The following is a 14,448-nucleotide window of genomic DNA, read 5'->3' on the forward strand; positions in this document are numbered from 1 at the left end:
ATAACTATATATTGTATGATTCCATGTATAAGAAATAATCAGAATAGGCAAATCTATAGACATTGAAAGCAAAAGCCTATCATTTGCAGGTAAAGGGAATGGAAGTGGTAGGGAATAGGGAATGACTGCTAAAGGCTTTCTTTTTTGGGTAGACAAAAATTATCTAAACTTAAAGATTATAATGATGGCTGGACACCACTGAAAACATAAGGACATTTTAAAGTGAGTGAATTTTGAATTATGCAAATTATAAAGTGAGTGAATTTTGAATTATGCAAATTATATCTTAAAGTTGTTTTGAAAAGAATCATATAAACAAGATATAGTTAGTCAACTAGGTAAAAAAAAAATCTAAAAATCAAGGAAATTACTTTTAAAAACTTAGAAAATGAAATAAGGCTATTTATGTCAAGTTGAAACTTTGTAAGAAAAAACCCACTATCTGTTAAACTCAGTTATTTGAATATATATTTCTAGGAGATATATCCTTAAGACAAAAAGTATAAAAGATACTTAATCAAATTGCTAGTTCCTAATTATCAGTATATATCAGGTGCTCATATAATTAATTACTATTACTTTACCCGTAAATCATTATGTTAATGTCTTTAAGAATTATTATGTCAGAGTAAGTGAAATGAGATAGAAACATTGATATCAAATAAATTAAGGGAAAATTTAACAATTTTAAATTGTTAACACCAGTATAAAATTTATGATGTGTTTTCCCTTTTAGAAAATAAATATATTTAGTTCCTAGCTCTGTCTACTGAAAAAAAAAAAAAAAGTAATGCCCACAAAAAAAAAAGTAATAACTAAACTCAGACTGAAATCTCTCAATACACTTTTTACTAAACGGAAAAGGCTCCATGAGAAAAGACTTTTTTGCACATCATGTCAAAAAAAAAAAAAAAGAAAGAAAAGTACTAGATCAGCTTGGAACATCTTATGCTGGAAAGCATGGAAGGAATCAAAGACCACTGCATTTATGTGAAGAGAACTCTGGAGGTAGCTTTTAAGAACTATTATAGACCCAAGATGGATATTTGTGCACAAAAGAGTTGTTCCAGTGGATTGAAACAGTACATTAAAATACATGAACTTGAAAAAAAAAAAACTCATTGGTTATCTTTCATGCAAATTATTATTCTAAAAGCTGGAAAATGAAATAAAAAATAAGTATTTATTTATTCTCTTGTTACACAACTGTATAACCAAATAGTTGATGAGCAAATTTTTTTCCTGATGGGGAATTTTGGCTAACAAGTTCAGAATGACAGCACCAAGAAATAATTAGCTTGCAACACCTAACAAAATAATACATTTGACTGCTAAAACAAGAGTAGAATTTTATACTGGGCAGAAGACTGTAGCACCTGAATCCACTGATAAATTTAAGACCAATAATTAGAGAAACAATTAGATATTTTGTACCTCCTGACATGATTTGATTAAAACTATATCATGCCAAGAAAATTGAATATAAGTTAGCATTGATTATCATTTTCCAGGAAAAACAGAGGATTGGGAAAAGAGCTAAACTATCTCCCAGAGAAACAAGTGTAGAGTAAGGAAAATTCTGAAGATAATGATCCAGTTCTTTTAGCAAATAAATGACAAAAATAAGGTAAAAAGATTTCTATTATTGATTGAGAGGTCTGAGAGACTTCTCAGTCACACACAACTTGTAGATCTTATTTAATTCTGATTAATAAAACTAGAGGAAATTAGAGTGGCCCAAATATGAACTGCTTGAAATGCCATGCAACCTGTACTGTGTTTGGGTATGACAGTGGGTTATGCTGGTATAACAAGCTGTCAATACTTTATGTGTGTTACATATATGATTATTTATTTGTTTCCCCCAAAGTTATTCAAAGAAAATTACCTAATTGGAAATGTACCTGAGTATGATAAATTTGTTTCTAAAGATGATCACAACTTTATCTTTATTCCACATAATCTTTGTAAGGAAACCTTGCCATTTACTGCTCAAGTAGTGAAATCTCTTTCTCAGCTGCTAGAATCTGGGCTCTCCCTGTGACTGACTTTGGCACACAAAATGTGGCGGAACTTGATGCTATACCTTAACAAAGTGTCTGCTTCCTCCTCAGAGCCCTGAATCACCATGTAAAGCGATCCAGCTATTCTACTGGGAAGAGCATAGAAAGAGAGACACCCTTCCAGCCCTAACTGTTCCAGTCATCCCAACAGAGTGAAGCCCTCTTGTATATTCAAACCCCAGCTATCTCAGCAGAACAATTGAACCCAGCTTCCAACTGACCAATCAGCTGAATGCAACCATGTCAATAACCCTGGTTGGCAACACGCGGAGAAGAAAATTACTTAGCTGAATTCTATCCGAATCCTTGAGCAAATGTAATGGTTGCTGCTAATTTCTGAGCAGTTTATTAGATAGCAATAGATAATGCAGTATACACAGAATAAGACAACCACAGGTAGTCTTGGCCTCTACAAGTCAGTAATCTATATTTACTCCTGATTTAAATCCTACTAAAATGGTAATAAACCAATGGATACAGTTTATGCTTTGAAACAATAAGAGTTTGTTTCACCATCCAACTAGCTGTAGATAAATGAGGAGTGAGGAAAATGCCAGAATGCTGTTCCGAAAGACACTCTAGAGCTGAGGTTCTTCCTTTGAGTAATCAGATTAAATTCAAGTCTTAATACAAGCCACATGGTGGAGAGGAAAGAAGACATGACTATAAAGCAGTCTTGTTTTTGATGTTGAAATGGTGGAATGTCAGTATTAAAAACATTTTCCTTTATTGTTTTTTTTTTAAGAGAAAAAAATGTGTATTGTTTACTAACATAGGCTACAGAGAAACTTCTACAGACAATTCTACAGATATGGAACATGCACTTTCTTTTTTAGTACTCCTGTCTTCATTATCCTGATGAGATCCTATGCATTCTTATATTCTTAACTGTGATGATAGTGGCCATCATCATTGTCATCATCGTCATCAACATCATCATCATTGTCATCCTCATCATCATCACCATGTTTTTCAAGGAGGACCTGAATCTGAGGCAGTGAACTCAAAGGGAAACAATGAGGGCACAAAGAGGGTGATATAGCAAAGGAGGAAAGGAGAAGGTACAGGAAGGAATGGAATATAAGAACTCTTGGTAAAGATTTAAAAGATAGGGGAGTAAGCATCATAAAAATATGATGGCATATGATTTGTAAAGTAATTTGTTGTATATGGAGAGCATTAATGTGTATAATGTAATTTAATCTTTTTAACGTGGTAATAATATTATATGTGTTATATGGAAGAGGAAATATGAATGGGGCTAAAATAACAACTCATAAATATTTTCTAGTAAAAATATTTACTGAAATGCACACTTTGTGCTAGAAATTTAATTGTTAACAAAACAGACTATCTGTGTTATAAGTTAGAGACTGGTGGAAAAAAATTCAACTAATCACAAAAAGAACTATAAACTATAAACTACAACAAATTCAAGGGAAACAGAAAAGGTTTTGATCTATTCAAATAATTCTGATTATAGATTTTTAGAAAAACAGATTTAGACAATACATAGGTACCTTGATTGACTATGTCTTAAATATTTCATGCCCAAGTCTGATTATATATTAAATAAACAAAAACATTTTAAAACCATTCTTTCTTTTTTAAAATTAAGTAAGTCTTCCAGGGAAGCAGTGAAAATTGTGTTTTGGTTTTATGCATAACCCTCTGTGCTTCTCCAATGGCACCATTTATTTCAATTAGTGTATCAGTACTCAGTTCTCTGTAAGTTTTAGTCCAGGTACTTGGGGAAAAGAAAAACCCATTCTAAATAGAAGAATTTAACTACCATTTACTTGCCAAGCTCTGAAAGTATCAGTCTGTGAACCAAGAGGTAATCAAAGTCTGTGTCTCTAAATTTTTTGGGGCTTTCCTCCTCCTTCTTCTTTTTTTTAGACTTCTGAGAATAAGTACTAGTTGTATGTACCTCCCAGTTGAGTAAATTGTGATGTTAAGATTTTTTTCCCACAAACTTTTGCTCTAGAAGAAAAGCATACAGTACAATTATGGAACATCTAGTAGTTATTTTCTCTCAGGAGACGAAACCTAAATGAGCACCATCTTCTCAAATAACCTCAGGTGGTTTCAGATAGTTAATTCAATAATCCTTCTGAGAACTCATGACTAAAGTTGATAAGAAGACACAGGAAATTATAAATACAGCATTGAATTGATGCATTCTGGGTTCCCCAAATTGAACAGGAACCAGAGTTGTGAATCTCATTTTTCTCAAAAAGACACTGTAGAAGGATTCTTGAGTGTGAGCTGGTTGCTGTTGATAACTTTCTTAGAAATGTGCATTTTTACTCTAAGTGATAATTATGGGTTCTGTTCCACATTTCATTTGTGAATTTTCACAAATATCTTTTTCAATCTTTTCATTGTTACCCAAGCCTTAGAGTTTGGGTATTTTGTAATTGATTTATATTGTTTTATTAAATATTCTTTATACAACACTGGACATGTATTTCAACATTTCTCTCTTTGCAATCAGTCCATCCTGCAGGAACTTGACTTTTTGTATTTTCCTGGTTGCCCTTAGTAAATTATTAGATGAGTAACATTTAATGCTTTCTTCTTTAACTCCACTGTGGTCAGAAAACATATTTATAAGATTTATTTTCAATATAGGTGAACATACCAGATACATATGTATTTCTGTAGTTGTTGAGGATACCATTTAAGGCTAGGTAGTTGAGTGTCATTTATATAATTTGTCTTAATATAATTTTGTCTGTATTTTCTATCAAATGCTGAGAGGGTTCATTCATATCTCTAGTTATGAAAATGAAATTGCTGTCTTCATATGTTCAAAACTCTTAATGGGTTACATGTATAATATAATATTTATGATTGTTTATTTGAATTGAACTTGTATCATTATGATTTGTTCACTTTTATCTCTACTTGTATTTTGTCTTGAAGTCTTATTTTATCTGTTATTAAGAGGCTCCTCAACATTTTTATGCTTCCTGTTTGCAGTATGTATTTTCTTTCAGTTTATTTTCAACCTAATTGTGTCTGTATAGGTAAAATTCATTCTTGTAGAGCAGGTATTTCAGCTTTTATTGTTAATACTTTATGATTATCTTGAATTTTTAATTGATGCATTAAGATAATTCCTTAGCATTTATTGTAATTGTTGATATGGTTTGATTTATATCTCACATTTACTCACTTGTTTTTTTTTGCTTTTCCCTCTCTTTTTTTGTTTGCGTTTTTTCCTTCTTTACTATTTTTGGATTACTTGTCTATTTTTAGAGATTCATTTTCATGTAACTGTTGACATATAAGCTGTATCTCTAAATACACAGCAAATATTTCACAGTATGTAAACATTTAATGAAATATTTGTTCTTATATAGACCCATTTATTGCTGCTCTCTACCATTTATACTGTAGTCATTATTACATCTCTTGAATTAAACCTTATGACATAATGATGTTTTTTAGTCATTTAATTAAGTTTTTTATATTTATAAATTTATGATTTGAAATTCTATTAATTTCTTAATTTCCATCTAGTTTTGAGAATGTCCTTGAGCATTTGTTGCCATATAGTTTCTATATTTTCTCATTGAAGAATATTTTCACTTGAAGTAGAATACAAGGTTGACAGGTTTTTCTTTCCATCACTTGAATAATTTTGTTACACTGTTTTCAGGTCTCTACTATTTCTAAGAAAGAGTGAGCATTCATTTATATAACTGTTTCCCTGTGCTTATCAGTCATTTTTCTCTGACTGCTTTCTTTATCTTCTGGCTTTCTTCTTTTGGTGATTATGCACACCCGCTACTTTGTCACACATAATTTCAAATGGCTGTAGTTTTCTTGCATCCCGTCTTTTTCTTCATGCTGGAGAGATGAAGTATTAACTACTGGCATTATATTTGCTCCACACAGTGCCTACTAAGGCTTGACCTCTGGCTAAAAAGGCTTTCTTTTCCTTGTTAATTTTTATTCATTGATTTGAGAATCAGCTTAATCATAATTTTTTTCTCAGAAACTTTTCTGATGTGACTGAATTTGTCCATGAATTCAGGATACATTTGACTACACTTAATAGGAAGTACTACTCCAGTAGTTGCAGCAAAACTAGGTTAGTTTTTCAAAGTGACAGTTCAAAGGTGAATGCCAGATAGCACAGTAGGGACATAGGTTTTTCTTTATTTACACGGCTTTTTATAAAAAGCCGTTATCCTTATAGTCTTCAGGTGAAAGTTTTATATCTGGGCATTATACTCATTTTCTAGGAAGGGAGAAGGGACAAGAACACTTAGTAGGATAAGTATGCCAGTATTCCTGATATTTTCTCTTTGTTAACAATGAAATCCCAAGTTCTATTAGTTGAATTAAAAATGATTATATGACATTCAACCATAGCTTCTGTTTTCATGCCTAGAAAATCTACTATAGGACTATAAAACAAAAACTGCAGCTTATTAACCCTCTTTTGGAGACAAGTTCTGATCTAGTTGTGGTCACAGTTCATGTTCACAATTTTGGATTTTTATTAGACATAATCATGAACCTGGGAAAGATTGATAAACCTTCATGGGTGATTTCTTAGAAGCTGAACTTCTGAAGAACAGAAAGAGTTGCCATGGGCATCTGTAAGGAGTAACAGATTCCAGGTAGTGTGAAAGAAGTCCGAAATTTATTAGAGAGCGAAAAACAGCTCCAACAGGGTGATGAGGTCTGAAGTGAGAAATCCAATGAGTACTTGTTCTCCATGGGCTTCTGGCTTCTGACGTGGTCAGACCCTGTTGAGTCAGTGTGTTATCGGTTTTCTGTTGTGGAAATACCAGGCTTATCTTACTCTCTGCATCAGATTCCCAGATTCATATCAGTAACAGTATATTTGATTATCTACAAAAAATGCTATTCCATAATATACTTAGCTAACTTATTATTAGGATCTTTTTCTAAGAATAACTTAGGTAAATATTAATAACTCTTGTTTATTTTATCACACGTTTAAAGTTCCACATTTATGTTACACAAAAAGTACATATAGTAAAAATCAAAATCTAAATACATACGATATTTAATACCTTCAATTGTTAAGTTCAAGCCAAATAAACTCAAAGCAAAAATTGAAATACAGACTAGGTTAACTAAATTAAGACACAGAATCACTTATATCTATGTTAAAAACACTATAACAAAATTTAGTGTTTTTTAGGATGGAACTATATGTCTTTCTTTGTGGTTACAGTTGCCTTAATCAGACTGTATTTCTTATCAAAGTAGCTTGAGGACATTTAACAAATCATCAAAATTTCTATGAATTCTAAGGAAATTAAAATTTATTTCCTGTTCATTAGTTGCTTCCCTTGAGGCATAAAATGGCATTTTGTAACCTTAAGAGAAGAATTTATACCTGTCTGTGGTAAACATAAGACTATATAACCTGGTTAATTGTATAAGATTTTTCTTATATAACCTGATATTGTGTAAGCATAGTAATGCTTAGCATGTGTTCAGTGTTGAAAAGCACTAAGCAAGCATAATTGCTCTAGCATTTTGTTCTCCCAGTTTTTTTAAAGATTTATTTTATTATGCATACAGAACTGGGTACAGACCAGAGATGCAGGGACAGTGAGAGGAGTCACCAGAGACAGAGTGGGGAGCAGAACAGGCAGATCAATGAAGTATACTGCTGAGGGGAGCAGTGGGCGGGTCAGGAGAGGTCTGCTATGACGTGGCTCCTCTGGGGCTGGGATCTGGGATTGAACTTGTACTGAATTGGCTGCAGTGAGCTTTCAGGACTACATCCTAACCCATTGTACCACCAGGGAGGGCCTGTTCTCCCAATTTTGCCATGTAGTAGTGACTACAATGAGTGAATACTAATAATGTAGTCCTTATCTTCTACATATATTTTCTTTCATGACTAAAAATTGACACAAATGCCTCTCAGCCATGTTCCAACAGTTGAAAATGTGTCTTTTTCCTATAAATGACACCAAGTAATTTTAATTATAAAAATAACCTTGAATCAAAAGTGAAATAAATTTTTAGTAAAATTCCTTGACCCCAGTTTCCAAGAAGATACTCTTCTGACTTTAGTTGCTAAATAAACATAAGTAAGAATTTAATTGTTGTTTGAAGGCATTGGAAATAAAACCTCCTGGGAAGCTTGTTTTAGGTATGTGGAGATATTTGAGCAGAATATGACCTACTTCAATAAACTTAACAAGTCATTAATTGAGGAGGTTTGAGAGTTCCAACTATATCGACCCACTAGTGACCCCATCTTTAGGCATAGCCGTCTCTTTCTGTCAACAATGGAGCCACACCACACACTAGAAAAATGTTCTCTTTAACTTGTTAACACGAAATCTTAAATTCAGGGCTTCACTTACAAATGCAACTCTACCCTAAGATGATTGTCATCTTTCCAGTCAGTACTCTTCACAACCATGCTATACTCTTCAAGAGATATTTGAGCAGAATGTGACCTACTTCAGTAAATTTAACAAGCCATTAATTTTCTGTTCTCAACCAATTATAAAGAGAAGTCTTATTTAGGATCTTTTGAAATGTCTCCCAGGTACTAGCAACTTATACAGCTAACGTATTTTATACTAATTATATTAGGACACTGCCTCTTCAATTCTGTGTGATCTACCATGCAAATATTATGTAATTTGTCACCACATCAGGACAGTGCAATGTTAATGTAATCTCTTTTAGTGAATCATTCTATTCACGAAATTGTTCTTTTTCATCATAACTTTTATCATGCCCACCATTGCTAAAGCTCTTACTTGGATAACCACTAATACAACCTAGATTTTATCTTTATCCTTCATCATTTGACATTTGCCTAATAGCACAAATAGCCAGTTACCATATATTATAACAAGGAAATCATACACAGATATTAAATATATAACATTATTTCTTTTTTATATTTACTTTAACCACATCATCAAGTCAATGTACAAGGGTAGGTAAAGTGGGATTTAAAAAGGCATTTCTTTTCTCATAGTACATGAAAGGGGTATAAATAAACAAGAGTAAAATTAGTAAGATGGGTAAATGAAAAAAGTTATACAGGTGGAAATTTTAGTTTTGCAGATATGTCTATAACTTCATGTTTGCTCTGTTGAGAGGAATCCTCTAGGGACTCTGATTCGATTAATATTAACTTAAAGGGTATATAATAAAAAAACCAATAAATCATCATAGGATAATATGATTTAAGGAATAATTTTTGAAATTTTCCATTTGAAAATATTTATAGGAATTGTAGAGTAGAACTTATTATTAGTCAGTAGAGGAGAAAGTCTTCTAAGTTTAGAATCGAGATTCTGTTGAGTCTCTGCTATGTACTGGTCGCTCACTTCTCAGGAACCAACTGTTTTTTAATATTTAAAGTTTTATGTAAGCATAAAAACTTCCAGCCTTTTTACATCTGTAATCTGTAAGTATGATCACATGAAAAACACTCACTGAGTCTTAAAGTTCAAAGGATCTCAGAGACCAAATTTTAGTTTAATATCTTTGTTTTACAATTGAAAAATCTGATGGTTGGTGATGCTTTATCCAAATGTGTGAGCTCTTTTTGTGTTTGTGTAAGAGAAACTTCTCTTCACCCATCAAAAAAATCCACTTTATTGATGAGTTTGTATGTTATTCTGTCGCAATGTGAGAAATTATGAAAAGTATTTTTCAGTGCTATTATATATAATGACCACGAGTGCCTAGACACTGAGATGTTACATACACACACACACACACACACACACACACACCCCATTAGCTTTTCAAAGCTACACTCAGAAAGTGATTCCAAATTATTGGAATAAATAAATATATGAATAAAGTAAGCATAAAAGTTACTTTTTGTCCAGATTTCTAAGTATTCCTTTCTATCCTTTCATCTACTGTTAGCTTCTTTTCATCCCCTGCTTTTATTTTTTCCTGTCTGTAATCCATCCAGTCTGTTACTTACTATTATGTAGGATATGCCAGTTTTCCAGGATATTTTATTCATTCTGACATTCAGGAAGATTTGCCCAAGGCACTGACACTTCTAGAAGTGCTGCTCTGGTTGGCAGTATTTTCAGAAGATGTGTACCCAGCACTAACTTTTTAATATATAATTTTACACTGGCATCAATTGATAATTTGCATTCTTTACCCCCTTTCCTTTTTATGTTATAAGTTTTATGGACTATTTGTGGCCTCCCCCCACCCTAATTTGTGTATTGAAGTCCTAATCTCCAATGTGGCTGTGTTTAGAGATGATCCTTTAAGACAGTAATTTAAATTAAATGAAGTTATTGAGGTAGGACCCTCATCTAATAGAATACATGTTTCTGGAGGAAGAAATACTGGAGTGATCTCTCTCTTCCCCCAGTTCGTAAAGAATCCATATAATAAGTTGAGGTCACCTTCCAAGCCAAGAGAAGTGACCTCATAATGAAACCCCTCTTGCTGGTATCTTGATCTTAGACTTCCCAGTGTCCAGGACTGGGAAAAATAAGTTTCTGTTTAAGTACACAAGTAGTTTTAGATGTTAAATATTTGCATGTAATGTCTTTATGTTTAAATATTTCCATGGTTGAATTAGTGATAGTGGAAGGAAAAAATACTGTGTGGGGTATGTGTGAAATCTTACTACATACAACAGTGTTTTGGCTTCATGGAGTGGTTGTCTACTGTTGGAGCACCTGAATACAGCTGATGAATATTTTTTGTATTAAAATTTGTAAGGCTTTATTTTTCTCAGTGACTCCAATTAGTTGGCAAAGTTGGTACTATTAACATGTTGAAAAATACAGATGCTTTTTCTTGGTATTCAGAAGCAACCAAGTTTTCATGCTCTTTTTATTTGTTCCCTTTTTAGCTCTGCTAAATCAGTGATGCATGGTTGCCTTTCCATTGTTTTGTTGTGTTTTTATTCCATGGCACTGCACTTTTTGTTCATTAGACAAACATAGAGCAGATGATAAATAGCCACTGGGAAAATAAGGTGTTAAGACAAAAATGCAACAATGTATTCCATATGAAATGACATGTCATAGCTGTATGTGTCTGAAGTAGAACAATTAAAAGATGTTTTGTGTATAGAAAAATATGTTTTGTTGTTGTTTTTTAAGTTATGGGACAGATACTATATTAGTCTGTTTAATATTGGACAAGAGAATTATTTAGACATGCATTTGATTAGAGTGCCTTACACATATAATCCTATAAGATGCCTACATACTTTTTTGATTGCACTTAATACCCTGAAATTATTTTTTTTGTTTGTTTCCTTCATAAAATGGAATAACCTTGAAGTTAAGATTTCATCTTAGTCAACCATGTTTTCCCTCACTAAAAGTCTAATAAAAGGCTCTCAAACTTTGTATTGGTTACATAAAAAATTTTTTCAGGTGATTTGTTTTTGTTAAGCCGACAATATAATTTTTTTTTTAATATTGGAAAGGTAGTGTTTTCCTACAGCTCACAGGCCAGTGCATCCATTTCATAGTATCTATTAGATATTTTCCACACAATTAAATTGACTACATCAATAGGGTTTTAGGAAGAAATGAATTTTTGAAGCTAGTTTCAAAGAATTTTTGAAGCAAGTGATTAACTGTTGCATTACTTTTCCCTGTGAAAAATATTTTTGCTTCAAATAGGAGAGCTAATTTAAGGATATGAAAGACTACAGCATGATGAACCGAGTGTTTTCTTTTCTTTATGAATGAAGAGTTTGGGCTGAGGGAACAAGTCAAATATAAAAGACTATTACAGCACGGGAGATGAAATATAAGGGCAGATTTACTGAGGAATCAGGTAGAATCTGTTTTAAAGTGGGATGGATCAGCATTTAGTTTTCTGAAATGATATTTGATTATTTGATTATTTTTAAAGGTCTGTTTTGGCTCCTCTATTCAGGATTCTTTTAAAATCAATATTGTATTTTGAAATAATTTTATATTTACAAAAGTGTTGCAAAAATAGTAAAGTTCTAAGATTTCCTTTATATAACTTCCCCTATCTCAACATCATGCATAACTAAACTATTTATGAAAATTAGAAAATTAACATTGGTATAATAGCATTCAAGGAACTATGGACTTTACCCAGATTTCCCTTTATTGTTCTACTAGTGAACTATTTGTGTTCCAGAAATCTACATTACATTTAGAAATTCATGATTCTTTGAATTTGACTTAAGAAGTTTAACACTTATGCACCACAGAATCCTTAAGTCAGTTTTGAATTTTGGCTATTTCCAGGTTTTAATTCAGTAATCTTCCTGCATTTATCATTTACTCACCATTCACAATGGGTGTCTATTAATCTCTTCCAAAATGGTAGCCCCCTTTTTCTGTACCCAGGCTCTTCTCTGAAGGCTTTTTGCCTCAGATCAAATGAACAGCCTATAGAAAGTATACTGGCAGTAAGAACAATTTTCACTTTACATAACATAATTCAGGCCCTTAGAGAAAATACATAAGCAGAGGTTGTCAAGTCAATCTGACAACCTTGTTAATATATACTATTTAATTTGTATTATATCACAAAGTGATGGTTTTAATATTTTCTTAGATTTGGGACTATCCTTATCACTATTTTTGTTTGTGAATACCATGATTATTTTCTGAAAATAATGATTGATTTTAATTAAGCCATCAGTCAAAGGAGGTCAAAAGATTTTACTTCTGTCAAATTAGAGAATTTTGGAGTTCATGAATAGTCACTAGTATGTCCATGTCATAAAATCAATAAAATTATTGTAACATTTCGTTTTTAAGTGTAGTCTTTTCTAGGGAGGAAGGCCAGCAACTCTCATCAGACTTTTAAAATCATCTCATGACTGAAAAAAGTTGAAGAACAATTTCTTAGAGCTGGAGATATGGTGAAATCTACATCATCAGATAGATTTGGCTTCTAAAATTTATTGCAAAAATTATTTGGAGCAGTAAGATAACTCCTTTTTTCTCCATATAATGGTTTGGGAACTTAAAGTTTATTGTGATGTTTTGGTTTAATAATTGTATTTTTATTCTTAAGTTCTTTTTGTGGTAGTCTTTTCCCCTTTTATTCCAAGAGTCCTTTTCAGCCTAGTTATTATTCCTCCTGTAGCTTGTCTAGCTTGTCTCAGTTTCACAAGCTATTCTTCCATCTATCATTCCTACTCCATTTCTTTCCTCTGACAAGATTGCATGCTGGGCATTTGCTGCCTCCTTCTCCATTCTAATCCCTAATCCTCTGCTTTCTTAGGGGAAGTGCTCTCCCTAACAGAGTGGGTAACCATAGGGACTGTCAGCACCAACAGCATACTAAAAGCACAATTCTAGATAAAGCATTCTTCTAACCCTTTCATGGGGGTCTTCTTAACAGAGTCTGTGTCTCTGGGGATAGTTAGAAATTTACAGCATGAAACTAGATTTAAACATAAAGATACATTTTTTTTTCTCCAAGTAGTCATTTAACCTCGTCATTGGAAGGGAAAGGGCAGGAGGATGGGGAATAAAGATGTGATATTGCCTCTCTTTCATATTCAAGCATAATGCTCCTCTGCCAATTCCCAAAAAGTAAAATAACCTCCTACCTTCCCCTATTGCTATCAAAGGTCACTTGGTACTTAAACAACTTCATTTAGTTGTCTGTCATCCTGAAAGTCTATAGAGGGTTAATTTCTAATATGAGTTTTAAACAAAACATACACAGACTGTGACTAAATAATACTGATATATTACAATGATTATCTTTACCATAGATCTACTAAATGTGCAGTATATCTGTCTCAGAGTATATCTGCACTCTGCTATGTGCTTTACATAGATTATCTCTAGACCTAACAATTGTCATATGAAATAAGAACTACTATAATTCTGATTTTTCCAATGAGGAAACTGAGCCTTAACAGGTCCACTGTTCTTCTGTTGGCAAGTAGCATAACTGACCTTGTACTAAGACCTGTTTGTGGTTGAAGCTCAAGACCTCAAGCCCTAAACTATCGTGTGCCTCAATCACCACTTAAAAATGAGCGTCTATTGTTAGGAACTGGAGGCAAGAATAAGGGTGGCAAGGATGATGAGGAAGAAAAAGCTGAAATAGTAGAAATAGAGAGGCATGCTCTAGGTATTTAATAAAATATCATATTAAGATGTGTATATTCCATTTACCTGATTATATTTTCTATTCCTTAAAGTCATTGATTTGATTTCCTTTATGCATAGAGAAGAGAGTTGATAAGGGGGATACAGGAGTAAGCAAATTTAGCAGAGAGACAAGTGCCTTATCTTAGCCTGGGTGGCTGTGCTGACCCCACCTAGCCCCACCTAGCACATAGATAGAGGGAGGGACCAACAGCCACACACACACACACACACACACACACACACACACACACACACACACACAG

At 32.8% G+C, this 14,448-nt stretch overlaps 1 long non-coding RNA gene across 2 annotated transcripts in view; it reads left to right on the forward strand.

Annotated features, from left to right (window-relative positions):
• LOC105853514 overlaps nt 1-14,448 on the forward strand; it is a 317,640-nt gene that overhangs the window by 25,896 nt on the left and 277,296 nt on the right. The window contains exon 3 of one of the 2 annotated variants that reach the window (XR_001145361.1): nt 2,115-3,200. The exons of the other annotated variant lie outside the window; for it this stretch is intronic. This is a non-coding gene — a long non-coding RNA (uncharacterized LOC105853514). Of the gene's footprint in view, nt 1-2,114; nt 3,201-14,448 lie in introns of those variants that run through there. 2 annotated transcript variants of the gene reach the window in all.

This window comes from Condylura cristata, unplaced genomic scaffold (genome assembly GCF_000260355.1).
Source record: "Condylura cristata isolate star-nosed mole 26May11 unplaced genomic scaffold, ConCri1.0 scaffold00011, whole genome shotgun sequence".
NCBI lineage: Eukaryota > Metazoa > Chordata > Mammalia > Eulipotyphla > Talpidae > Condylura > Condylura cristata.